We start from the raw sequence: 25325 nt of genomic DNA on the forward strand, positions 1-25325 counted from the left end.
GGAAATTTGATGTAGACAATAAGAGAGGCGCTCTTGAACGAAAATTCATAGAATATAAATGTGTGCCAGTCTCGTAGTAATAGGTACGCATTAATGGAGCGTCTGGGCCTTGACTACGGCCAGAGCAGCACAAATTGTAGCATGACATGAATAATCAGGAACTAGACACAAACCAAACAGTATCTCCACAGATTTTAATAGTATTGGCTTAGACTATAATATCAGAAAACTGGTCCATATCTCAGTTGCTACCCACAGCATGCTCCGACTAGTAGTATGGTCACTGTGCCTCAATAACTAAATCGGAAAAAACATTCTAAAAATTAAATGACTCCTGCATGAGCAATGTTACAAAACAGTGGAATTTTTATGAAACTCAGTAAACTAAGAACACAGAGAAAAGCAATAATTACCATGATAAAAAATTAGGAAAGCCAATGAGGGAGACGGAGGTTGGAGCATACCAAGATGGCAGCTCCTGACTCTGCTGTGTGCCTCACCAGCCATTTCATCCTTCCAGCTATGGGCCCCTGGCTCCCATTCACGGCGGAGATCCCTGGAATGAGCTTGACTGTGCGGACGGGACTCCAGAGCTGAGAGGAGAGGAGATGAGCAGACGGGGGACTGAGGCCTAGGGATATTGTCACAGCTCCGGCCTTTCCTGAGCACCAAGCTGGCTGCCACCTCCAGAGGCGGGACCTTCTCATGGGGCTTTTACTCTACTCGGTCAGCATTCACCTCAATTGGCAGTGGCACTGCCGGCATCATGAAGCTCTGATGACCTGCACCAGGCACAGCAGAGGGACTCCTGCTGCAGTCTCCACCGGGGATCACAACATGCGACCTCTTGGACACCTGCTACCCCCCTCCCATGTGAGTGACTCCAGTCGGCGTTTGCACTGACACCTTGGTGGCCCCTCAGGACACTGGAGGGGGGCAAGGTCTGGCCTGCTTCGGCCCCACTGTGTATGTGATCTCCTACAGATACTACTGATTGAGGTGACATCCTCCTAACACTGCCCCCCTTTTACCTCGCTGAGCCCCCGTGCTTGGTCAACGGGTGGAGAAGTGGTAAATCTATCAGGCATAACATGGCAATAATTTGTACGCGAATGGGCGAGGTTGACAACTGCCTGAATCCTTTTGTAGCCCAGTGCAAGCATCTCCTAGACTGGGGAAATAATATTGATGTTCTCGACTGGAAAGTACTGACCTGGAGGACAGGGTGCGAAGGGATAATTTCAAGATCTACAAAGTCCTGGAGGGGGAGGAACAATCAAACATGATTGCCTACTTAACGTCCCATCTCCTGGAGCTTCTCCATTTGTGCCTCCTGGAGACTCTCAACTCCAACGGGCACACCGGCTGCAATCGAACTGTTTCTGACACTCATACCCCTCACTCAATCAATGCTTATGCGCTGCACCACGAACACACCCAAGCACTTCTACAGGTAGCCAGGCTGGCATCAGAAGCTCTCCTCATCGGCAGTAACAGCATTTTGTTTGCTGCTGCTTACTCTGTGGCAACTAATCCCCAGTGCAGGAGGTTCATAGCATTCCGCCCCAGGTCAAATGCAAAGATCTCAAACATGGTCTACTCGACCTGTCAAGAATGACCTTTGAGGGGTGGACTCCAGAATTCTTGGACCTTGCTGAACTGGAGGCAATCCTAGACAAGCTGGAGGACTCTTCAATGGGCATGACCCCCTCAATCCCAAAGGAGGCCACCAACAGGAAGGGCTTGCCCCCACCTGGCAAACCTCTTGCCATCTTCCAGCATCCACAAGTGGGTGGGTCGACCAGAAGAGAGTCCAACAGGGCTGGACTCTATCAAGTGGTGGAAGCCCTCCAAAAAGACAAACATTCTATTGAATTTCTTCTTTACGACACAGCAGTGGAAAAGGCACTGGTAAATCTTCAAAGGTGTCAGTACGAGCATGAGGAAAAGGCCCGGAGGCTACTGGCTGTTGAACTACAGCAGTGGGAATCCCAGCTCGCCATCCCGGTGATCCGCGACTCCACTGGACTACTCTTAGTGCACCACAGGGATATTGTGGAATACTTTGGGGCTTATTATGTGACTCTTTTCTTGCCGGAATTGGGCACCAGCCACAATCAGATTGAGCGCTTTTGTGCCTCATAATCGACCGAGTTGAATGGCCATACCTCTTTCAGGTAATGTCTTGCATGCGCTTAGGGAACAAATTCATCCAAAGGGTCTGCCTTCGGTGTGACATCAGCTGAAGTGTACTGGGGAGGGTTTCTTTCCAAGACATTCCAGGCTGGCCACAATACCCGACAGGGTTGCCCTCTGTCTCCGCTCCGCTTCCTCTTGAAAATGGAGCCTTTGTCGGCCGCAATACATAGACCGTCAGAGGTGCTAAAAATTCCCAAAGAAGTTTGAGAGACCAAGATCCTGCTCTATGAAGATGACATCTTGCTTCTTCTCTCTCAAATGTGATCCTTGATAGCAGTGGTTGTGTCCATCATCGAGGGGTTTTTAGAGGAGTTATCAGGTTATAGGGTCAACTGGGCAAAAAGTGAGGCCCTTCTGATGAACAGAACTACCACCCCACGTATATCGATGGACATAACATGGCATGGGTAATGAGCGGGCCCCGCTATCTAGGCATTTGAGTTATTATATGTTGGAGCATAACCTCCTCCCTCTCCCGGAACACACCAGGCAAGGTTTCTAGAAATGGTCCCATCTAAATCTGTCCCTCTGGGGCAGGGTACAAACTGTGAAAATGATGGCCCTCTCTCTTCCAATACAGTTTTGGTATGATACCCCTCCAGGTGCCCAAACACTGCTTGCTCAGATCTAAAGCGATATCCGCTCCTATGTCTGGAGTGGGCAAAAGCTGCGCATTTGCATCACCCGACTTTGGGCTGACACGTTGAAAGAAGACCTGAGGCTGCCTCATCTCACCTGCTACCATTTGGCTCACCAGGTAGCATCCCACATGCACTTTGATATGGAAGCCCCCTTCTGGGCAGGCCTGGAATGTCACCTTCTTTTGCCTACAACTGCACTTTTTCCACCACACCTCTAGCTCAAGAATCCAAGAGTGGCCCCACACCAGATCCTGGCAGTGACTTCATGGGCCTAGTGGGAAGTATACCAGCTATTGGGGGTGGCCCCATATCTACATAGGCGTGTCACCTTTGGCCCAACACCATTGGACAACCTGGAGGACACTTGTCATTCAAGATCTCGATCATGTCGTCGATTAAAGTAGGATCAACATTTTGATAATTAAGCACAGAATTTGGGCTCAGGCCTAAGAAAGAATGGCACTACCACCAGCTATCCCATTATCTCAGGACATCCGGCATCTTGCAGACGGAGGAACTGCCACAATCCAACATTTCACGGTGTGTCTGGGCCTTCAGTCAGCATAGGGGCCTAGTATCCAGTTTTCCTCAGGGTTGTTATTAAAGGACAATACTCTCTTCCATACCTCTCTGAAACCTGACTCCTATGGCAATCCCTTCTAGGAGAAGCGTATTCCCTGGAAGACTGGGCCTCCCTTCTCTTAGACCATGATAGAGCCTTCGGGAACTCCGCTCGAAGTTCCTCTGATTTAAAATATTGCAAGACTGGTTCTAGACTCCCCGAAAGCTTTATAGGGCCAAGCTTGTACCCCATGACATATGCTGTTTAGGCAACACAGCCCACTGCAATCTTCTTGAGATACTGTGGTCCTGCCCAGCAATTGCTCCATACTGGTCTCAAGTTTAGGGGCACCTACGACCGTATAGTGTCATCTGGATTACCCCTTACCTCATCTTACCCTTCTCCATGACTTTTCAGATCTGCCTGACATGACCTCCCTTGACCGTAGATGGCTAGCCACATCACTTAGAGATGCCAAACTCTGCATACTATGCCGCTGGAGGCTACCCTCCCACCCCTTGTGGACTTAAGTGCCCTCCTTTACTTCCCTTTGTCTTTCTTTTCCCTCATTATGTATTGTAATGTGTGTTACTGTGTGCCACGTTTGAAACCCTCGGGCCTACCTTCGTGACTTGTAAAATGCTAAACTTTCCTTAAATAGAGGTTTGAAAAAGGGAATGTGAATAAGTGTGACTTCATAAAATTACCTCCTCTTAACACAATCGTAATTTACAGGACAGCCATGCTAATGCGCTTTATAAGCCGTAAATATAGAGAGGAAGGACCAAGGACACTGATTGCCCTCTGCCTTACTCATTAAGCTACTGCAATATCTTGGGTGGCAAAAAGGCAACAAAAAAAATGTGTAAGAGATGGCTAAACTGACAAGGCCCATCATTACAGAAAGCAGCAGTAATTCTCAACCGTGGTGGTAGCTACTGCTTCCGTATGGATATCTGAGCCATGTCAAACAAAATTCTCAATGACAGAAATCCACTGCCCATGGCAGTTCTGCCTGTAAATGCTGCTGGGCAGGCATGGACTTCCCTTGCAAGTAAAGCTCTGACACTTCCAATGTCACCTTGATGTTCCAAGGTGCTATGGCTGTACTTCCACTGAGAAAGCGTTTGCAAACTACATCTAGGGAAGCCTTTCACTTGCATTTCACTTGCGATAGAGTAGTGCATGGGGCAATGACAGGTTTGTGAGACTTGACTGAAAAATAGGACTCCACCTAATCTTTTCTGAATGTTTACAGACGCCCTGACAGTTGCCCTTTCTCACCTTTTTGCCATCAGAGACATTTCTGTTTGACATAGTTGTGGCAAAATGAAGCCGAAAAATCAGGCAGGGAGAGGAACAGGGTACTCAGCTTTCTTTCTGGGGAGGTAGAGTGGTGTTGAGGTGTTGCTTTTGCTAATCCCTCTCCACCTTGGTGTTACTTCATGGTAGAATACAAACAGTGTATACTTAGGCAAACTCTATTTTTATGTAATGAGATCCCAGAACTGCTCCCCTTTTGATCCACTATTTTTTAGAATTTGCTGCTAGAATATCATACACACTGAGAAGGAATATGTATTCCTTTTCTAGAATACATTACAACGTGAGTTGGCCAGTGGTATGTATGTGTGTTTACTTGGAAGCACAGTGAAAGTATCACAAAGTCTATTTTTAATTAAAACATGAGCTTGTTGCGATATGCAATTGTATTGATTCCATCTCAGGAGGTCTACGGAAGAGCGGTGACTGTCCTCGTGAGCTGTGAATAAGCTCATGCACCAGCTGATTAAGTGAACTTGCAAGGTAAACCAGTTTTCCACAACCATATCCTTGGCTCTTGTTCAGTTTCCTAGCCTAAGCACCAAGCTCACCTTCAGAGAGCTATGGGTAGGCTGAGTGGTGAAACAACAATCCAAAAAGCAATCCATTAAATAAATAAAGAAGTGAAAGCATCAAACAAAAAATGAATTGAAAAAGATGTAGAAACCTGCCTTTAAGTTTAATGCGATATTGGATAAATAGACGTGTTCCCATAATGAACAATGGAAAAAAACATTCAATGAAAAATGTTAAAATGTACAAATCCTGAAAATTTTACAAAATTCCCTTGTGGAACTTCAATGAGACACAGGGACTGATTGGTGCTAACCCACAAATGTACATGGTTTAAGTTTTAGAGTTGGTTGGTCCAGGCCTTTACCTTCAGACTTACAACATGTCGAGGAGGATAAAGGAATCCAGCAGGACAAAGATGGGACAAAGATGAAGGTTGTTTTCAATTAGGCTTCCACAAGGTCAGAAAAACTGAACAGAATTCCCTGCTAACTTTAAAAGAAATCTAGAGATTACCGCTCCATGCTTTCCAGTGGCTTATTGTTGGCAAAATATTCACTACTCGTTGTTGAAGGCATTTGTTAGTCAGTTGTCCTTTTGCCTGAATGTCGAATGTTGCATTTGTTCAGGTCAAAGCCTTGAACATTGCTTCACAACTGTGGCCTGCTGCTTAGTACATCACACAGGATATCATTTGTGGAAACAATATTTCAACACATGGGCGAAAGTTCTTGCCATCTGTCTCCGAGAGGTGCCATAGGAAGGGAAGTTCTACCAAAATTGTGACTTTCAGCTGAGGGACAAACAGATGTGGTACTCCAGGACTGATAACTGTACTAACACTGGTCATCTCACTAGTCCTGTCCTCCTTGGACTATTGTAACGCTCTATTCTTAAATGCCCAAGTCCGAGTGACAAATAAGATGCAGTCAATCCAAAATGCAGCCGCACGAATGCTGGCTGGGATCCCCAAGTTCGCACCAGTTACAAACATCATTAGGGATCTCCATTGGCTCCCGATACGCAGCCGTATCAAACTCAAATCGCTGTGTATTGTTTACAAGTCACTCAATAATCAAGGTCCCCACTTTCTCAAACAGAATCTTCTCCATCATGTCCCAACCCGATCTCTTCGTTCCTCTATTCAGAACTTCTTGGCTGTGCCTCGCACTAGAACAGTCACCTGGGGCGAGTCCCTCCCTGTTCACATTCCGCAAACAGCTAAAGACGTGGTTATTTGACCAATAGCCATGTATATCTTCTTTACCCCAGTTGCTGATCCATCCCTTAATTAGCGCCGAGACGCCCACGGGTATTCGCCCGCTCTACAAATGTCAATAAATAAATAAATAAATAAATAAATAAAACATACAAATCTCTTGCATGTTCTCAGCAATGCTTCCAGCAAAGTTAATTCAGTCACGCAGTCCCAGTGGCGTGATCCCATGCTTTTGACTTGTCTACACATTTGTTCAGTCCTCTAGCTAGGCAGGAAATTGAAATTCTTCCCAGCAGCCTGCAGGTTCTTCTGGGCTCATTACTTTTCAGACTTCAGGCACTCACAGGTCCAGCAGGCAGGCTCCACGTCAGAGTACAGACCACAGCAGCATGAAAACTCTGCTTGTCCTGAAAGTCAGCCATGCAGACATCTTCACTAGGCCTGGTCCCAAGTCCTTTACAGTGTAGATTCGAGCGATATTTCTGGGGATTCACCATGGGATGAGAGTTCTTACAAACATTTAATTCACATTAGTATAATGTAAATAGATGGTAAGATAATAATAAAAAAAAAAAAAAAAAAAAAACGAGGTGCTGGTGGTGGGAGGCAGTGTCTCCATGTGGTCGACGGAATGGTGGCTTTCAATCTTGGGTTCTACCTCTATACCGTGCAATGAGGCGAAAAATCTGGGGGTTTGGGTAGATCCGACTCTTTCTTATGATGGACACATAAGAAAGGTAGTTGGAAAGTGTTTTGGTGTTTTGAAAAAACTGTGTGAAACACTGGATCTTCTCCCGGTAGGGGCAAGAAAGACCATGGTACACGCGCTTAAAACGTTGCGCCTTGATTATGCCAACATACTGTATTTGGGGGCCACAGACAAAAGTCTTGGACGACTACATGTTCTGCAGAATGCCGCTGCGCGGCTGGTCCTTAGTCAGCCTAGGAGGGCGGCTTCTAAGAAAGCCCTTAACTCATTGCACTGGTTGCCAGTAAAAGAAAGAGTTATGTTTAAGACACTATGCACTTGTCACTGTATTCTTAACAATATTGGTCCATACTATCTGAGTGACTTGATCACCAGATATGCGCCAAGGAGGGTTTTGAGGTCTACTGGCACCGGGCTACTGGATATCCCTAAGGTAAAGAAGGCCAGGATGGGGGGCCGTTCCTTTAGGGTCCAGGCCGCTCAGAATTGGAATAAACTCCCGATAAAACTCAGGATGGAAAGCTCTGAGATCAATTTCAGAAAGCTGCTTAAAACCTATCTCTTCTCTGACAGCAAATAATGTAATGGCCAGTTTTGTTTTAGGTGCACTGCTCTTCCCTCTCGCGGGGACACGCCGAGATGGCGAAACCATGCACTTTACAAATGTCTTTATTATAGATGGTAAGATGATGCTCACATTTTAGATTTAGGCCCTGATTTAGTTGTTGGAGAATGGGTTACTCTGCCACACCGTTAACGGATATACTCTCTACCGAAATATAAATCCCATAGGATGTATGGGGATTTATATTTCGGCGGATGGGATATCCGTCACTGTTGTGATGGAGTAACCTGTCCACCGAGATCTAAATCAGGCCCTTAATGTCCAAAATATGTTTTATTAATAATTATTAATAATGTAAGTTAGGTGGTAGTGGATGATTAGGCACACACATGTTGCTGTATAGAGTTATGAGTAAAATGCCTGTCAGGTTTGAGTGTTGTGTTAAATTTACACCTTATAGGTCAGGGTTGAAATCATAATGTCAAAGGACACTGCCCGTAAAACATGAGGATTCAGCATACAACACGGGATAACCAGAAAGTATGTCTGGTGTGGGTTATGGGTCTGTGAGTTAGGGGTCCGGTGTCATCATTTAGCTGTAGTTGAATACCGCTCGGACTGACTTAAGGTTTGTGATTCTTGCTGATCATTAAAAGGCTGAAATTAACTAGGGTTATGGAAGTGTTTTATGTTTGATTTGATGGAATTTCTGTCAATCTTGGTTTGGCTGACCTCTATATACAAACGAGAATGAAAGGGCAATTTTCAAATACAGCCAACGAGTTAAGGAAAGCAAGAGTGTGCTAACACTTGTTAGTCTCAGGGGAATTCAAAAGCGAATATAGTACATAACAATGCAGATTTTACACCGTGATACAATCACAACACGGTTGTTACAACGACCGCTTTGTTACAACGCAGTGCTATTACAATGCAAGTCGTTACAACCACTTGCGCTAGATGGCGCACTGGACTTAGGAATAGTATGATTCACTATTCCAACTCCAGTGTGTGCAACAGTAGGGAAGGTGTTGGAATAGTAAATCATACTATTACTTAGTCTAGAACGCCATCTAGCGCAAGTCTTTGTAACGACTTGCTTTGTTGTAACGACCACGTTGTGATTGTATCGCGGTGTAAAATCTGCGTTGTTAAGGTTGTTTCCGGTTCAAGAGCAGCTATGCTTTGATGTGTTGAAGTTTAGTTTGTTTCCTCCACCATGGCAAGTGGTTCATCACTACCCCTGCACTTTTCTCTTGTTGTTCTCTGGTTCTCCCAGTTTGGGAGAGCACTACATACCTTTCTCTTTTTCCTTTGTGTGCTCCCTGGTGAGTAGTATTTCCCTTTGGCATGCTGTGCTACTTGGGCATGTCCTTAGCAAGGAGTCATTATCCATCAGAGACGAGGAGAACATGCATAATGTTTGCTTGTGTCTGTGGCAGTGCTAATTGTCGGTCAGTTAAATAACAATTTTGGGGCATCTAATCCCTAAGGTGCAGAATGGGTTCACTTATTACTTCAACTTATTCTCCAAAACAATGGCCAGTCACATTATAGTTACTTTTCAGGGCCACCTTTCGGGTGCACCTCATCTAACCTCTACCAGCACATTCTACAACTTCATAAGCCATTCTGAGATGGGAGTCCTTATTACGGGCAAGAACTTTGACCTCTGTGCTATTTCAGTGCTACCACCAAATCACCCCACAAGAAGCTCACAGGGAGAAAGATTGAGAACACTCTCATTTCAGAGCAACAGATGTATCTTGGATAGTATCACATGCGTAGCATATAGCTGTCGAACCTCGACGACGAACTTCATATCATGACATGATGTCAATGCACGGTAAGTGTGACATCAAGTATGCCTGGTGTTTTAGGTGTCACCCAAACAGTAGCTCTATAAGGAGAAAAATTTCAAGTAACAGAAACAAGGAAACATCTATGAAGAATATTTTATCTGACTCGCAAGAACCCAGTCCTCTTGAGTGGCCAAGAAAATGCAACTTTACAGTTATTTCTGTAAATAATAAGATGCATAGGTTGCAACAGCAGATATGTCAGTTCACACCGGCATGGAGTCTGCCCACTAAATAATCTAGTATCCAACTCCATCTTTGATTTTACACTGTTGCTCTCATAGTCTCTGCCTTACCCTTGGTACCTGTCATGAATTCCAACACCACTGCCGCCAGAAGATGACTCACAAATGTACCAACCTTTATGACAGCAATGTCCTTGAGTTACTCCAGAGCCTCCCCTCCAAAGGCTCCCTCTCATGACCTCTTGCTTTAAAGACACACGTTCAGCCTCATTAAAAGACACCATTATTTTAGTGGAAGCGACACTCCCTCGCGTTCTTGTTTTGGACAGAAGCGGGCAAATGTCGCAAGCGTCTCCTGCACCCGTTCTCTGACAGGATGCATGCATCACACTCCTGCACTTGCGGTGACTCAGTGACTCGCCCTAAGCGTGTGATGGGAAACAGCTGTGGCTAGAGAGCAAAAACTGATGACGCCCCTGATCAATGACCTCTTGTAAATCCAATGACTGGTTCAAATCTCTGCTTCAATACACATGGGAATAGTTCACCCTCATGAGAAAATCAACAAATGCAGTAAAAGACCAAGAAGCAATAATAAAATAGGCATAGAATTAGAGATTGAAAGTGAAAGCAGTGGATGAAATTGAGCTGTCTTCCAGGGCGTCTTCCAAGCAGACACTGGCAACGTCAACAAGTGTTTACATGGGTGTGGTGCGCTGACCTGCTGATGTGAGTCAGAGCAGCCTCACCCATGAGAAAAAAATGACAACCAAGACTAGAATTACAAGCCAGGCTGACTCTCTCTCACAGGTGACGAAAAGCCTGAGGGCGAACGGTGGCTACAACTCCACTTTCTATCCACAGAATGACACATTGCATGTACTTCATTGAAACTGAGCTGTTGGTGGCAATGATGGGGAAGAATATATGATGTTACAACGCAAACAATTACAAAGCATGCTTTTACAATGCAGTTTTTAAATCGCAACTACAATTACATCGCATGATTTTTTTCAACGCATGCTAATACAATGCATTTTTTAAAACTACCATTATAACGCATTCCATTACAATGCATAATACTTTTAGGGCAACAGTAGCGTAAGTGTTGGATAGTGTAGGGGTAAAAAATACTATTCCCACTCCAGTGAGGGCAACAGTAGCATAAGTGTTGGATAGTGTGGGGGTAAAAATTACTATTCCCACTCCAGTGAGTGCAACAGTAGCGTAAGTCTTGGATAGTGTGGGGGTAAAAATTACTATTCCACTCCAGAGGGTGCAACAGTAGGGAAAGTGTTGAATAGTGTAGGGTTAAAGATTACTATTCCCACTCCAGTGAATGCAACAGTAGCATAAGTGTTGGATAGTGTAGGGGTAGAAATTACTATTCCCACTCCGGTGAATGCAACAGTAGGGTAAGTGTTGGATAGTGTAGGGGTAAAAATCACCATTACCTCCTCGTCAGCCCTCCCCGTCCCAGTCCTTACTAATGAGCATAGCTCCTCCCACCAGAAACTCCCAAGCAACTAAAAACCCATCCCTTCCCTCCAGGCAACACCCACACCCTAAGGCATATAATCCTGTGACCCGCCCATCCACATCCTGTTTGTTTTTTCTGCGGAATTCATTTCCTGGCAACTTCGTCGTGGGGGTACTGGACCGGTGCCTCCTTTCGGGTGAGTGTGAAACGGCCTGCTGGGCGGCCGTTTGTTCCCCTGTTGTACCTGTTTTTGTCATGTACTTTTGAGTCCCTGCTTTAGCGGGACCGTGGGGTTGGGGGGCCTTGACTGCCTGGTGTGGGGGGGTGTCTCCCTGCTGCGGCCTCCCCTCTTCCGGGTATGTTCCCTGCCCTAGCGGGTACACCCGGGGAGGGAGGGGGGGTGTGTTGGGCGCGGCTAGCTTCTCTGCTCGCCAGTGGCGTGGCGGTTTGGCTCCTCCTGGGAGGTGTGTTTGGGGGCTCGGTGCTCGTCTCGGGCCCATGTTTCCCTTTTTTGTTTTTGTTACCTGGGAGGCAGTTCACTGGGTGGGTGGATATCGTGCTGGATGCGCACAGTGCATTGTATAAAGAGGCTGCGAGAACAGTCTCTGCAATTTCCCTGCGGGGAAACGCTTTGTTCATTTTAATGGACGGGGCTCTGTCTACCGGGGCTTCGTGTCCTCTGGCCGCGGGTCGCTCCCTGCCCCTTTTTAGGGGGCGTCGCTTTGGTTCACACAGTGGGCCGTGGTGGCAATGCTGTGCCTGTATGCTTCCTTTGGAATGTCCGGGAGTTCGTGTTCCCGTGTCTGTTTGGAGGCAGGTTGCTTTACATATGGAAGCTGCTCTCTCTTTCGGTCCTGTTTTGGGCTGCCTGTTCTTTCTGGGCCCGCCTCGGCGGGTCTTGGGCTCAACCTTCCACGGACCCGATAATTCTTGCCTCGGTGCCTATTCCAACCCTTGCGGGTGCGTAGTGCGCTATACAAGTGTCCTTATGCATTTAATTGTGTTCCGTTTGTCCTTCAGTTTGGGGGCGCCCTGGTGTTCTGGATATATTGGGCTGCGCCTCATGACACATGCATGGGGCTGGTACTTTTGGGGGTCGGGACTCTGTGTGTTGGGGCTGCGTGTCCTTGGTTCCTCCCCTGGCCTCTTTCTCCTGCCGTGGGTCGCTCTCTGCCCTTTTTTGGGGGCATTGCTTTTGTTTAAGGCGGTGTCCTGTGGTGGTAGCGCAACTTGTCTTCCTGCTGGGGCCTCCCCTCTTCCGGGTTGGTTCCCTGCCCTGGCATATTCGCCTAGGGTGGGAAGGGTGGTGTGTTGTGCACGGCTGGCTTCTCTGCTCGCCAGTGGCGTGGCGGTCTGGCCTCCTTTCAGGTACGTGTGTGTCGGTCTGATTGGCGACAGTTTTTTTATTCCCCTTAGATGCCTGTTGTTTCGGGTACATTTGTGTTACTGCTTTGGCGGGACCATGGGGTTTGGGGGAGTCCCGGGCTCCCTCTTTCTGTCTTGTTTGGACTGGCCTGCTGGCCTGGGGGGGTGTGGCATTCCCTGATTGGCCCTTGTGGATCTTGCATTGCTTGGTCTGGGCGCTACTTTCTCTGTTCTGGGCCCCTGTTCGAGATGTGTGGTTTTGGCATGTATGGGCTCTGCTGTCACGGGGAGGTGGTGGTCGCTGGGTCTTCCGCTGCTCCTTCCTTTGGGCATGGTCAGGTTGCTTCTGCCGCGTGGATCCTGTCTTGGATTGGTTGGGTCCGGGGGGGGCGAGCCTTCGTGGTTTTCTGTTCCGTGTTCGGGTCGCTTTTTGGTTCCGTAGGCCCTGGGTGGGTGGACGGTCTGTGGACTTTTTCACCATTCACCTGTTGTTGGGGCTTGTGGGCCTCCCCTTTCCTCGATCTCTGTGTATGCTGTGCAGGAGGGGGTGTGGGGGATGTTTGGTGGACATGCCTTTCCCCAGTTTCTGGACGATTGGGGTTTCATTTACCGTGGTTCGCTGGGGTATCCTGGCTGGGTAGCGAGTGGATCCCGGTGGCTGGTGTGGCAGCTCGGTGCCTGGTGGTGTCCGTGGTTGCGGTTCCTTCTTCTCCTGTGGTCTTGCGGGATGGGGGACCTTGAAGCTGGCTTGTGCTACCTCTGGTTTTGCGGTCCGGGCTGCGTCTTGCCCTGGCTTTTGGGTCGGTCACTTCGTGTGTCTGTCCATTTTTTCTGTGCTGGTTTGCTGGTTGTGGGTCCCTCTGCCTCTTTTTCCGGGTTGGGACTGCAGTTGCATTTCTGGGCAGACTTTTTCCTTTGAAACCCTTGGTGCGATGGCGACGGTGGCTGGGTCCTCTGTGTCTGCTCACTGGGTTTTGCCTTGGAGGACGGTACTGCTTGGGGGACTCCCTTAATGGTGCTTCCCTTCGCGGGCTCTTTCCTATTTTGGGATCCGTGGGATTGTGCCTCTGCTTTTGGGCGGCGTTTCATTCTACTTTGGTGGCCCTGCCCTTTGGTGGTATGGAATGGGGCCGGGGTGTCTCTTCCTTCCTCTTGTCCCAGGGTCTACGGGGTGCTTCCTCTTCTCCTTGTCCCTCCTGGTTGGGCTGGGCTACTGGCTGTGTTCTGTGCTGCCCCTTTTTCCCATTTCTCAGGCACTGTGGCGGGCTCTTTGCTCAGGGCTCGGGTCTCGTTTCTGAGGGGGCGGTGTTGTGAGTGCAAGTGTTTCGGCAGGGTCGGGGGTGTACTCGCTCCTGTTTCTGTTCCGGGGCCCTTCTGGGGTCTGCTGTCCGGTGCTGGTTATGGCAGCTGCACGCTTGTGTCTCCCTCGTCGATCCTTCTGGTTCTCCGGGACACATTCTTCTTATGCCGGTTCCCGCGGCTTCTTTGCCTACTAGGGGGTTCCGGGTGTTCCCTGCCTTGTTCGGTAGGTTGATTCTTCCTCTTCTTTCCTTCCGGTTTAGGCCCTTTCAATGGGTGTTTGCTGCCTCCTGCGTCGGTTTGGATTGTGCTGCTGTTCGTGGGGTGGTTTCGGCACCTCGGTTGGTGGGGTTTTCCTGACGGTGCCCCGCAGACTACGGTGGTGGTTGGGGGCTCGGTCTTCCTCTACTCCCCGGCGGCCCCGTGTTCGGCGGCTGTTTCCTGCTGCTGTGAGGTTTGTCCTTGGGCCCGGTGGCTCTTGTTCCCCCTGGCATGTCTTGCACTGGGCCTCTTGCGGGGCTATCCATTTGGGTCCTGAGAGAAGTTGGTTCTCTGACCTGGGCTCTAGTGCTCTGTGGAGTGTTTTGTGCCTCTGCTGTCGCAGGCTCCCGCTGGACGGTGGGTTCATTTCCTGCCTCTGCTTTCTTAGTGTCCCATGGGGGTTTTGTGCCTTTGGCCTTGCTTGCCTGGGTGCACCTGATCTTGTTTGAAGGATCTGGGGTTCTGCAGTTTCTGGCCTGGTTGGTGCCTGGTTGGGAGGTCGCCTGGGTATGCCAGGTGCTGTTGCGTTCGTGTGGTGCTTTCATGTGGCCCGGGGTGCTGTTGCTGCTCTTGTGCCTCTGGTGGCGCTGGCTCGCTCTGGTCTGGGGTTGAATCCTGATTGCCTGTGCTTTCGGTCTGTCCCTTGGTCGGTTCGGTTGGCCTGGCCTCTTTCTGCCTTGGTTCCTCCTGAGGTTCGTGGGGGTCTAGTCGGACTGTGTGCTGGTGGTGTGTTTGGTCGTCCGCCTTTGTTGTGCTGGGATGGCTTCACTTGGCGGTTCGGCTGTTCGGCCGGGAGGGGGGGGGCGTTTTCTTCCTTGTGGCCCCTTGGACTTTTCGTCTCCCGGGGGGTTTTTCTTCCCGGGGCGGCTCTCCTGCGTGGGGTGTTTCCCTCCCTGTCCGAGTTATGCCTCTTGCTGTCCAGGTTCAGTGTCTCGTGGTTGGGCCTGTTTTGCTTCTCCGGGGAGGGCCTTGGGTTGAGGTTGTTCTCTGGTTTGGTCAGGCTCTGTCTGCGGGGTGGTTGCCCTGTCCTTCTGTTGTACGGAGGCCTGCTGTGTGCTTTTCCCCCGTTTGCGCTGGTTCCGTGGGTCCTGCTGCGGGTTGGACTGGGTCGGGCCTCGTTTGTCCTGGTGGCTCCGGTTTGGTCTGGGTGGCCTTGGCTCCCTCTGTTGTGGTTGGCGGTGGGGCCTTGCTGGTGTTTGCCGGTGGTCCCTTGTTGTTTCCCCTATGTCTCGGGTGTCTGGTCCACTTGCGGGTTGGCTGTGGTGGGTCTGGACCTCCTGGCTTTGGGGTGTTCTGGCTAAGCATGGGCGAATTTTGCGGATCTCGCGTTCGCGAATTTTGCGGATTTGCGAACTCGCAATCCGCAAAATCTGCGAATTCCCGCGAATTTGCGGATTTTTTTTTTTGTGTTCGCCCGTGTTTCTGCCAGTTCGCGAGGGTTTTTACAATTTCGCAATTTGCAAACTTACCTGTCGGGTCGCAAGTTTTGCGAACTTGTTGTTTCTACATGTCCAGCCTGTTTGGGACACTCTTCTTCATCACTGCCACTCTCTGTCACCACTGCCACTCTCTGACTACTCATGCCACCCTCTGGCCCACCCATGCCACCCTCTGTTTCATCACCACACCCTCTGGTTGTCCAGTGTACATTATTTTCGGCAAAGCAAAGCACACCTTCCCTGCCTCAAGTGACCTGAATTAATTTGGGGCTGATTAATGTGTCACAGAATATTTTTTTAGCTGGCACCTGCTTCCTTAGTGCGCCCTGATTAGTGATCTTTTGCACTTGCTAAGTGCTTTCATTGTTGCAAAATTAGTTACAACACCTGCCCTGCCCCAACTGACAATAATGAATTAGGGGCTGATTAATGGATTTTAACTTCCAGCCTGGCTCCTGCTTGTCTCCCTTAGCTGTAATTCAGGACCTTTGTGGCATATGTGTAACTATTCTGAGGTTCAGAGCAGGGTCACATAATAGTTGCAACTGGCAACTGAACTCTGGAGGGGCCCCTCAGGAAGCACTACAGGAAATGGCTACTAATGATGAGCCTGAACTTTTGAACCTGGCAAGTAGTTTCAGTTTTGCTAAGATCGTATTTCTGCAATTTAGCACTTATTCGCCGGGCGCGAAGTTGTACTGGGAAGCCGCGAACTCAAGCGAACAGTGCGAGCAGTGCGAGCAAAATCCGCTGCTCGCGGATTTGCGGATTTTGCGGGAGATTCGCGAATCTCGCGGATTGCGGATTTCCCGAAAATCCGCAAAATCCGCGAGCGGAACGGATTTTCCGCCCATACCTAGTTCTGGCTGAGTTTTTTCTCAGTTCGGGAGCCCTTCGCCTCTCCTGTCCTTTTCCCTTTCATGGGGTTTTCTTTCCTGGATTGCTGTCCGACACAGGGTGTGTCTGCATTGGATTCCGGGGCTTGTCTTGGGTTTCTGGGTGTTTGGCTTCGACTTGGGTCGGCCTGTATCCTCCCTGCGAGCTCTGTGGGCGGATGGTTGGCTTTTCGGGGTTCGGGCGTTGGGCTGGTGCGCCCCTTGGCGTCCGGATGGTTGTGGGGTTGTTTCCTCCTGGCGCCGTTCTTTAGTTCCTTTGCTCCTTGTTGGAGTTTCTGGTTCTGCCTGTTTTCTGTCCTGTACGTCTTACTGGGGTTTGGGTGCTGCTGCTCTGTTTGGCGGTTGTGCGGGCTCTGGCGGTGTGCCTCCTTCCTGCTGTGCCTTTTTTTATGGGGTGGTGTTCCCTTTTTGTTGCCTTTAGGCTGGCTGGTCGTGTTCTGGGGCCTTCTGTGGCTGCTCTCCGTCAGTGGCTGTGTTGGCTGTTCGGCCTGCTGTTGGGCTTGTGGTGTGTTGACGCCTGGGTCGGTTCGAGGTTCCTCGCCTCTGGGGTAGCTGCTCATTGGGCTTGCTTCCGGGTTGGGGCTCCCTGGCCGTGTTCTGTGTGGATGCTGCTGGGTGTTCTCCTCATGCTTTTGTGCCCTGTAGTCATTGAGTGATATGTGGGACTGTGTCTCCTGGGTTTGGGAACGCTGGCTTGCGTTCTGCTCAGGTTGTGTGACTTTCTGCTTGTGCGGCTTGAGTCTGTTTTTCTGCTATGTGAAGCCGATTCTTGCTTTGGTATCTGCTCATTAGTAAGGACTGGGACGGGGAGGGCTGACAAGGAGGTAATGACCGGTTACTCACCGGTAATATTCATTACTCCGAGTCGTAGCCCTCCCCGTCCCAGTCCTGGTTCCCATCCCTCCCTCCCTGTTCGGCTTCTTGTGCTTGGTAGTACAGGATGTGGATGGGCGAGGTCACAGGATTATATGCCTTAGGGTGTGGGTGTGGCCTGGAGGGAAGGGATGGGTTTTTAGTTGCTTGGGAGTTTCTGGTGGGAGGAGCTATGCTCATTAGTAAGGACTGGGACGGGGAGGGCTACGACTCGGAGTAATGAATATTACCGGTGAGTAACCGGTCATTCCCATCTACCTCAACACCCATGCCCACCCTAAAACAAAAAAATCTCTATTACTTACCATATAATGTGTTGTAATGGCATGCGTTGTAATGGTATTCGTTGTAATGGCATTCGTTGTAGTGACATGCGTTGTAATGGCATGCGCTGTACTGGCATGCGATGTAAAGGCAGTTGCATTGTAACAGCGGCGTTTTAACAGCAGTGCGATGTAATGTCTGTGTTGTAATGGATGTTTCCCATGGGGAATGGTGATTTATGGCTTCATCCAACTTGGCATTTCTTTTGGAGGAGAACAGAAAGAGAACCTTAATCATTGATATTGTCCATGGTTTCTAGGTGAGGGGTAGAGGAGAATGTTCTGGGCGGTGTTCTAAGGGGTTCTGTAGAACGATACCAACACCGAATATGGAGAGGAGGCGATCACATTAACGGAGACATTGATGTTGAAGAGCAATGCCAAAATAAAATAATAATAATGATTAGAGAAAAAGTAGTAACTGCAGCAGTTACTCAATGCACAAACAAGAGGGTGACCCCTGGTTGCTAGAGGATGGTATGAGATTACTCTAAAATATTCTAGATAATAAAAGTCAGTGTAGTGCCTGCGTGTAAGGCGCTTCTCGCACCATTTCAATATATTAGTGTCGAAAGACAAAATGCACTCACACTGGGGAACAATCAAAAGAATTCCAAATGGACTGCATTGCACCTTCCTTAGTAGCAACACGGCCTGTGGGCACCAAGTAAGCCCTGTATCAACGCCTGCACATTTTGGAATCTCAGTCTGGGTACAATCTCCTGCTTACTCCTCCAGTGGGACTCCCAGGATACTCTGCAGCCCTTCAATGGTGCGGTTGAACTCCTCTCTCTGCATAATTTCTCAGTTTCTGTATTTTCAACACCAAATGTGTCAAGCAGGTAGTGTGAGTACAGCGTGCCCAGTCCATAAGCACAGACCATGAGCTTTTCATTACTGCCCCAGAAGTGCCTCGGGGTTACCAGTTGCATGTGTGAGAAGCTCATCCAGTCCTGGTTTTTCCAGGTTAAACCTGTTTATCACGTTTTCACTTCAGGACTACAAACAACAAAATATAAATAGGAAACTGGTCTGGATGAGTTAGTCACAGAACTGCAAAGCTTGTCTCCCTCTGCCACAGCATTTAGTTAAAGCACACATCAGAGTGCAAAAAAAACTGGATACATGGACACCTTTGTCAGCCCAGAGAGTGCACGTATAGACTGTGAAAAAACAAACACTAATTTACATGCCAGGGAGACGAACAGTAATATATAGCAAACGAACTGGATCTGGGAACCACAATCCCGAGTCAAAACTAACACATTTTGTAACAAAGTCCTAGTGTCCCCAACAAAATGGGAAACATAGATTGAACATGGGCCTGCTTCTCAAATTGTTTAAGATAAAGCTTGGTGAAAATAAATCCAATTTAGAGGATATAGAGGATTCTCAAATTTGTACTAACATTCCAAGATTACATACATTGTACTAGTACTGTGCAATTTTTAATAAACTTTTTAACCAACTGATCAGTTCAAAACGCATTTGTTAAACAAGACAATTGGCGCGACATTTATTTTTGCTTTTTCTGGTGCTTACAACTGTGTATTCTGACCTCTGTGTTGAAGTTGAGAATGACATGGTGTGTCAAGCATGTGCTTTGGTTGACGGAAAATTGTTGAAAAGTGCTGAAGAAGTCGTTATTTTATAAAAATCATAAATTGTGAAGATTCAAAAACCTACACGAGTTGGCATCCCTTCCAAACTTTGCATACATTGCTTCAAGGCACAGCTCAACGAAATCCCCCCCCTGTGCAGGGAATGTCAGAACCCCAAATCTGGTTTTGATGGAGATTGGCAATATGCTTTTTGATTTTTTAACGACAATAATAAAACCTACATCTGTGAGTCGTTTCAATTGGTCAAGGCCGGATGAAATGTTAAACTGTAACTTGGCACTAACGACCACATGCATCAAAGTTAGCATTTGCGATTTTTTAGTTGCGAAAATTAAGGAATCGCAATTAAGAAATCGCAAATTGCTGTGCATCAAAAAATCGCATTTTTATTTGCGATTTCTAAAAATTCCTTAATGCGATTCACAATTTGCGAATCGCAATTAAGGAATCCCTTCCCATTGATTCCTATGGGCCAAGAGGCCCGTAGGAATGAATGGGAAAGCATTCACAAATTGCGATTAGCATTTTGCGAATCGCAATTTGTGAATGCATTTTCAAGGGTGCAGAGGGGGGTCCAAAGGACCTCCCCGGCACCTCTGAAATGTAACTTTAAGTGCAAGTTTCACACACACATGTCCGAAGGACATGTGTGTGTGTAACATGAAACTTTCAAAAATGCATTTTTGTGCTTTTTTAAACTTTTCGCAAATTAGAATGAAGGTCAACTTCATGCTAATTTACCCATTTCTATTTGCGAATTAGCAAATGAAAAAGGTTCATGCATTGCATTTAAGAAATATCAAATTGCGATTTCTTAAATGCAATCGCAATTTTAGAAATCGCAACATGGTTGAGATTCCTAAAATTGCGAAAAGCATGATGCATCCCAAATTTGAGAATTGCATTCGCAAACGGCTGAAAATTGCGATTCGCACCGTTTGCGAATGCAATTCTCAATGATGCATGTGGGCATAAGACCATTACACATATTTCTAAAAGACAATTCTCTTGGTTCAGCTGTGCAGGGGCCAACCGGCATCCCAAAATCATACCATTCATCTGATCAAAGACTGAGAGGGACACATCCAGAGCACAGTCGTGCCACTCACTACCCCTCCACCCTACTTATGGTCCTCTCTGGCCCACCTTGGGGTCAAGCAAATACGTAAAACCAGTGGTGTAGCAACAACACCAAGGGCCCTAATGCAAGTGAGGAAAATAGACCACCATCCCCTGGTTTGATAGAATAAAAAAAACACTACTTGGAGTGAGGCGGACTCCTCACACCATTGAGCCCCGGAGTCACTGCACCAGCTACACTCTTGATAGCTCCGCCTCTGCCTAAAACCCGCCTCTTGAACGCCCCCGAAGCTCGAGCTACAACAGTCCCTCCAAAACAGGCAGTGATGCCTGACTTGGGGTGAATGGATACGCAGTGCACCCTAAAAACTGGTGAATAGCCCTTCTCTCCCCAACCCTTGCCAATTTCGGCTGGCCAGCTCCAGTGGCAGGCCATGCCGGCCAAAGCCAAAACTCGCCCAGCCCACAACAGACACCATCATTGTTCTGGTTACTGAGTCAAAGGCAGGCTGGTAAACTCTTGCATAAGGTTAAAGGCTCACTTTGCACAGTTTTCACACTGACAGAACTTCAGCTTTGTGTTTTGTTGTAGTTCAGGAAACCTCAATGGAAGGCGCGGGGCGGGGCCAGCGGTGCTATGCTTGTATACCTTCCTTCAGGCTGACATCAACCCCGGGCTCTCCACCTGCCTGGTTACTATAGCAACCACACAAAGGCACACAATGACATCAGTTGGCTTGACATCCGTTCTTTGAGTGCAAACAATGCAAGAAGAGCTACTTTGTTTGAGGTCTGTGGTGCAAGTGTGTTCCAGGCGCCGGTGATGTCATGCAAACAGGTGCCTGAGCCGACATTTGCCTAACTGACAGACTGACAACGATAGGCCTCGTGGCTGGGTTAAACATGAGGAGTGCCGTTTGCAAAAAATAGGCGGGTCTTTATGTTTCTGTTGTTGATTTGTTTTAGATATTAGTTTCATACAAGAGTTTGATTAGATATCAGACCAACAAAAATGCATTTTTAAAAAGTGTGTATTGTTACCAAAGTTTTGTCTTTTGGTCACTGTCTTTCGCATTGCTTATATCAAAACTATTGTTTATTAAGTATAGTTTCTTGTCATGGGGGTCCCCTCTAGCCAGTCCCTGAAATGCCCCATGCGTCCATAGGGGAGTGTGTGAAGTCAAAGACGTGCAGGCCAATTTAATTCTGAACCATTACTATCTACCACTTTGTTTCCCATGCATTTTACGCCTTAATGGTTCATCAATTCACATAACCGCATCGAAACAAAATGGCATCCAACCGGCATAACGAGGAAAGATGCGTTGAAACACCACCACTTGAAGCCGAACGAAGGACACTCCAGTAGAACAAATAACAGCTGCAATGTTCTTCAGCATGTGCATCTACCAGGGCTTAATTTAAGCTGGTTGTGTCCGGTGCTTAGCACTGGCACTTTTCATGAGCATCAGTTAAGGGCACATTAATTTACGGGGAGATTGAGCGATTTGCCCAGATTCACAGGATGTTGACCCATGTCGAAATTTAAACCTGGTTCCACAGCTCTGGCTATTACACCACAACCTCTCCTTGCTTTTGGGGTTAGCAGTTGGTTCAGTTGTAAGTGGTGCTAACAGGAGACATGGGCTGGAATAAACTGCCTACTGATGAGACCCCGGCACTTATGTTTTTTACAAATCAACCTCTGGCATCCGCATAGATGATGCTCCATAAAGGGCCATCGCCAACATCCAATAGTCCATCAATAAAAATTGTTGACTCTAACCTTGCTAGCGTCCATCCAGTATGAGTATGACACCTCCATCAGAGTAAATCACCTCTTACAAGTAGGACACACAGCTCAATTCACACAGTATCAACAGATCACGTTGACTACCGTCAATGAGAATCCCACAACCACAAAGGTACCTGGATTATGAATGTCATTTGGGACCACAGATGTAGCAGGAAACCGCTATACAAATTCAGTTATCATAACATATAATTTGTTTCTTCTCTCACGAGGTATCTAAAAAGGGCAGAGGGTCAAATTATACAAAACATTCACTTGTTATTTGTGTGGCTGCATGTGTCCTCAAATGGTGCCATTGTGTATGTGATTCTCTCAACTAGTGTCAGATTTTTAGGCGCTATCGTCTTGCATTCGGGCACTTTTAATATGTTACGCATGCTTCGAAGCAAGCAAAGTGCCATTTGCTAAAATCCCACAAGAAACACGGTATAACTGATACTTTGCAGCTATACATTTGTACCACCAACCAGCACACATATTTAATCTGGAGCTGCCAACCAAATGCAAACCCTCTCTGTAGTTTTGCACTGGTAATTATTCAGTATGGTAGACTTGTGTCTTTCCAGTGCACAACAAATACTGAGTTGGATTTAGCCCAGACTCTTATTCATAACTGGATGGCTTTGTTGTTTGTTGGACTTGGCCCTTTTGGCAGGTTCACCCCTGAACTTTTTGCCTTGAACTCTGACATGATGTTAGTTGATTTGTGGCCTCTGCGTACTTCAGCACTGTGGCCCAGAGTAAAGTGCGTGCACTCTCTGAGTGCGTGTGGTGAGATTTGCCTGCCATCCCATAGGAATGCATGGGGGATATGAGTGTCCATGGTAATTCCTGAGGTGAGAGGAGCCCAGGGGCGAGTTTAGTATGTGCAAACTCGTGAGAATAAATGCTGTGCAATGGTGTCCGCAGATTTATTGTGACTAGTGGAGAAGTGCCACTTTTAGAAGTTGGCATTTCTGTGTGCAGTGTCTGCCTGCCAGATGTGAATTGCATGTCTGGCTTGTGATTGACAGGAGCTGGCTGGTGTGTCTGGCTCCAGGAGCCAGGATGGGTCTGCCCAATGATGAATAGGGAGATCTGCATGTAGATGGAAGGGAGGAGTTGCCCCTGGCTCCACCTCCTGTGGTGCGTCTGATGTCCCTGGCCTGTCCTGTGAATAGAGAGGGGAGCTAAACAAAACAAAGTGCTCCTGAACCAGTAGTATCTGGTCCACCCCTTGCCTGCACCTTTGAGACAGAGGATTTAGTAGTATAAATATAGGGGCTGTGACCCCATGAAAATGTTCTTGTTTGTGAACTTGGATCTACCAGGGGCGTGCTGCTGCTGGGGACCAGGGGAAGGCTTGCCTCCCTGGGCCCTGCCCTGCCCTTGGATGCCTGGAGGACTTCTTGGAACCCTTCTGCTTTGCTTGATTGTCTCCAGGACCCTAAAGAGACTTTGGGGGCTGCCCCAGCACCTTGTGAGTGCTGGCTTTGTTTTTAATGCACCTAGTTCTTCCTGCGCTGCATTTCCCTCTGGGAGCGCTTTGTTTTGGTCCTGCAGCGCTGGGCTGCAATCGTCTGCGAGGGAATCCCGGCCTGGTGACTCCCCCACCTGTGCTGCCGTCGTCGCGGTTGCCCACCCTGCTTATTTAATTATTTTGGTGCGCAGGTGCCCACCCTGCGTCTTTGTGTGCAGTTGCTAATTACTAATGCCGGTGCCCACACCGCTTATGGCTGACGCTGACTTTATCTCCAAAGCGGGTGCCCTCCCGCATTTCACCGCCCGAGCCGCGTTCTCAAAACTATCCGCCGAGCTGCTGGTGTTGCACCGGCCCGACCTGGAAGCCAGGCGGCCTTGCCTGACTGGGGCGGCATAGTACGCGTCATTTCTGCTTCCCACGGGCCGGGGAGAAGCCGCACCGAGCCTCGTGGGCTCCTTTTCCAAGTTCCGGTCCCGAGAAGGGGGGCCGGGTGAAGAGGCGCCTGATGTGCCTCATCCTGGAGCGAGGTGTTGTGGTGCGGGGCTCCCTTGAGTGAGGGGAGCCCCTGAGGCCGCGTCGAGAGGAGAGGGGCCGCCCAGATCAGCCCGGTGAGTGGGGGCTCCATGTTGCTTGGTGCCCTTCGAGGTACCTGTGCAGTCGGGGGTAGATTTTGGACGGCCCCGCCTGACAGTGGGCTGCTCCAACAACAACGGGGCACAGTTGCTTCAAGAGCCCAGAGTGGCTCCAACAGTGGGATGTTCGCTTCTACATGGGTCAAATGTGAAATAAATACATTTAGGAAAATAAAGTTAATTGTGGACCTAAATAATCAGCACGATACAACAAAATCAAATACAGTGTAAATGTAACTTATTTAATGTACAATGGACAACAACTAATTATTTTTAGTTTTTATATATAGATTTTCTTTTTATTATAAATAACCAGTGAACAGATTATCTGGCAATTACGTTTATCAAATGTTGCTGTCCAATACAAATTTTATTACTGTGCTTAAATGTTCTTATTAATTTTTCACAGTTTTTAAGGTTCAAAGGTAACTTTCTAAGTTCATTAGATCAGGTAACACATTTACAATGTAGGAACAACATTCAAAGATGGCATAGCTTTAAATTCTGGTAGATCCTACACGCATTTCGGCTATCAGCCTTCATCGGGAAGCCATGAATATGATTCAATAAAACCTAAACAGGGTACAAATAACCAAAATTCCATATCAGTGCTGTGTAACGGTCCTATATATATACAATAGCCTCTTATACAACATGAGGTCATTATCAATAGTTACAATTAACTTCCATTAAAAACTAATAGCCGCATCATACTAATTTTAAACAACCTAACCAAACAACCCAAATGGGTTTGTGCCAATTAATCTAAAACACCCACAAACCGTCACCAAGAGAACATTGTATTACAAATCCACTAGATGAAACCTCTAAAACATATGCCTAACTTCTACCTTTAATTGAATAGTGAAAAGGAATTAAGACAAGATGAGAAAAATCAGGAAAGAAGAGAAAAGAAAAGACGAATGGTATCTCCACAGTCAGGCTAAAAACCAAATGACCTAGTCAGAATAGACATCTGGTCATTACACATTACCTTGCAATAGA

General features: G+C 47.7%; 1 protein-coding gene across 2 annotated transcripts in view; it reads right to left on the reverse strand.

Moving 5' to 3' along the window:
* DUSP10 (dual specificity phosphatase 10) overlaps positions 1-25325 on the reverse strand; it is a 103374-nt gene that overhangs the window by 22837 nt on the left and 55212 nt on the right. The window lies entirely within an intron of this gene.

The sequence above is a fragment of the Lissotriton vulgaris genome, chromosome 6, assembly GCF_964263255.1.
Source record: "Lissotriton vulgaris chromosome 6, aLisVul1.2, whole genome shotgun sequence".
Taxonomy (NCBI): Eukaryota; Metazoa; Chordata; class Amphibia; order Caudata; family Salamandridae; genus Lissotriton; species Lissotriton vulgaris.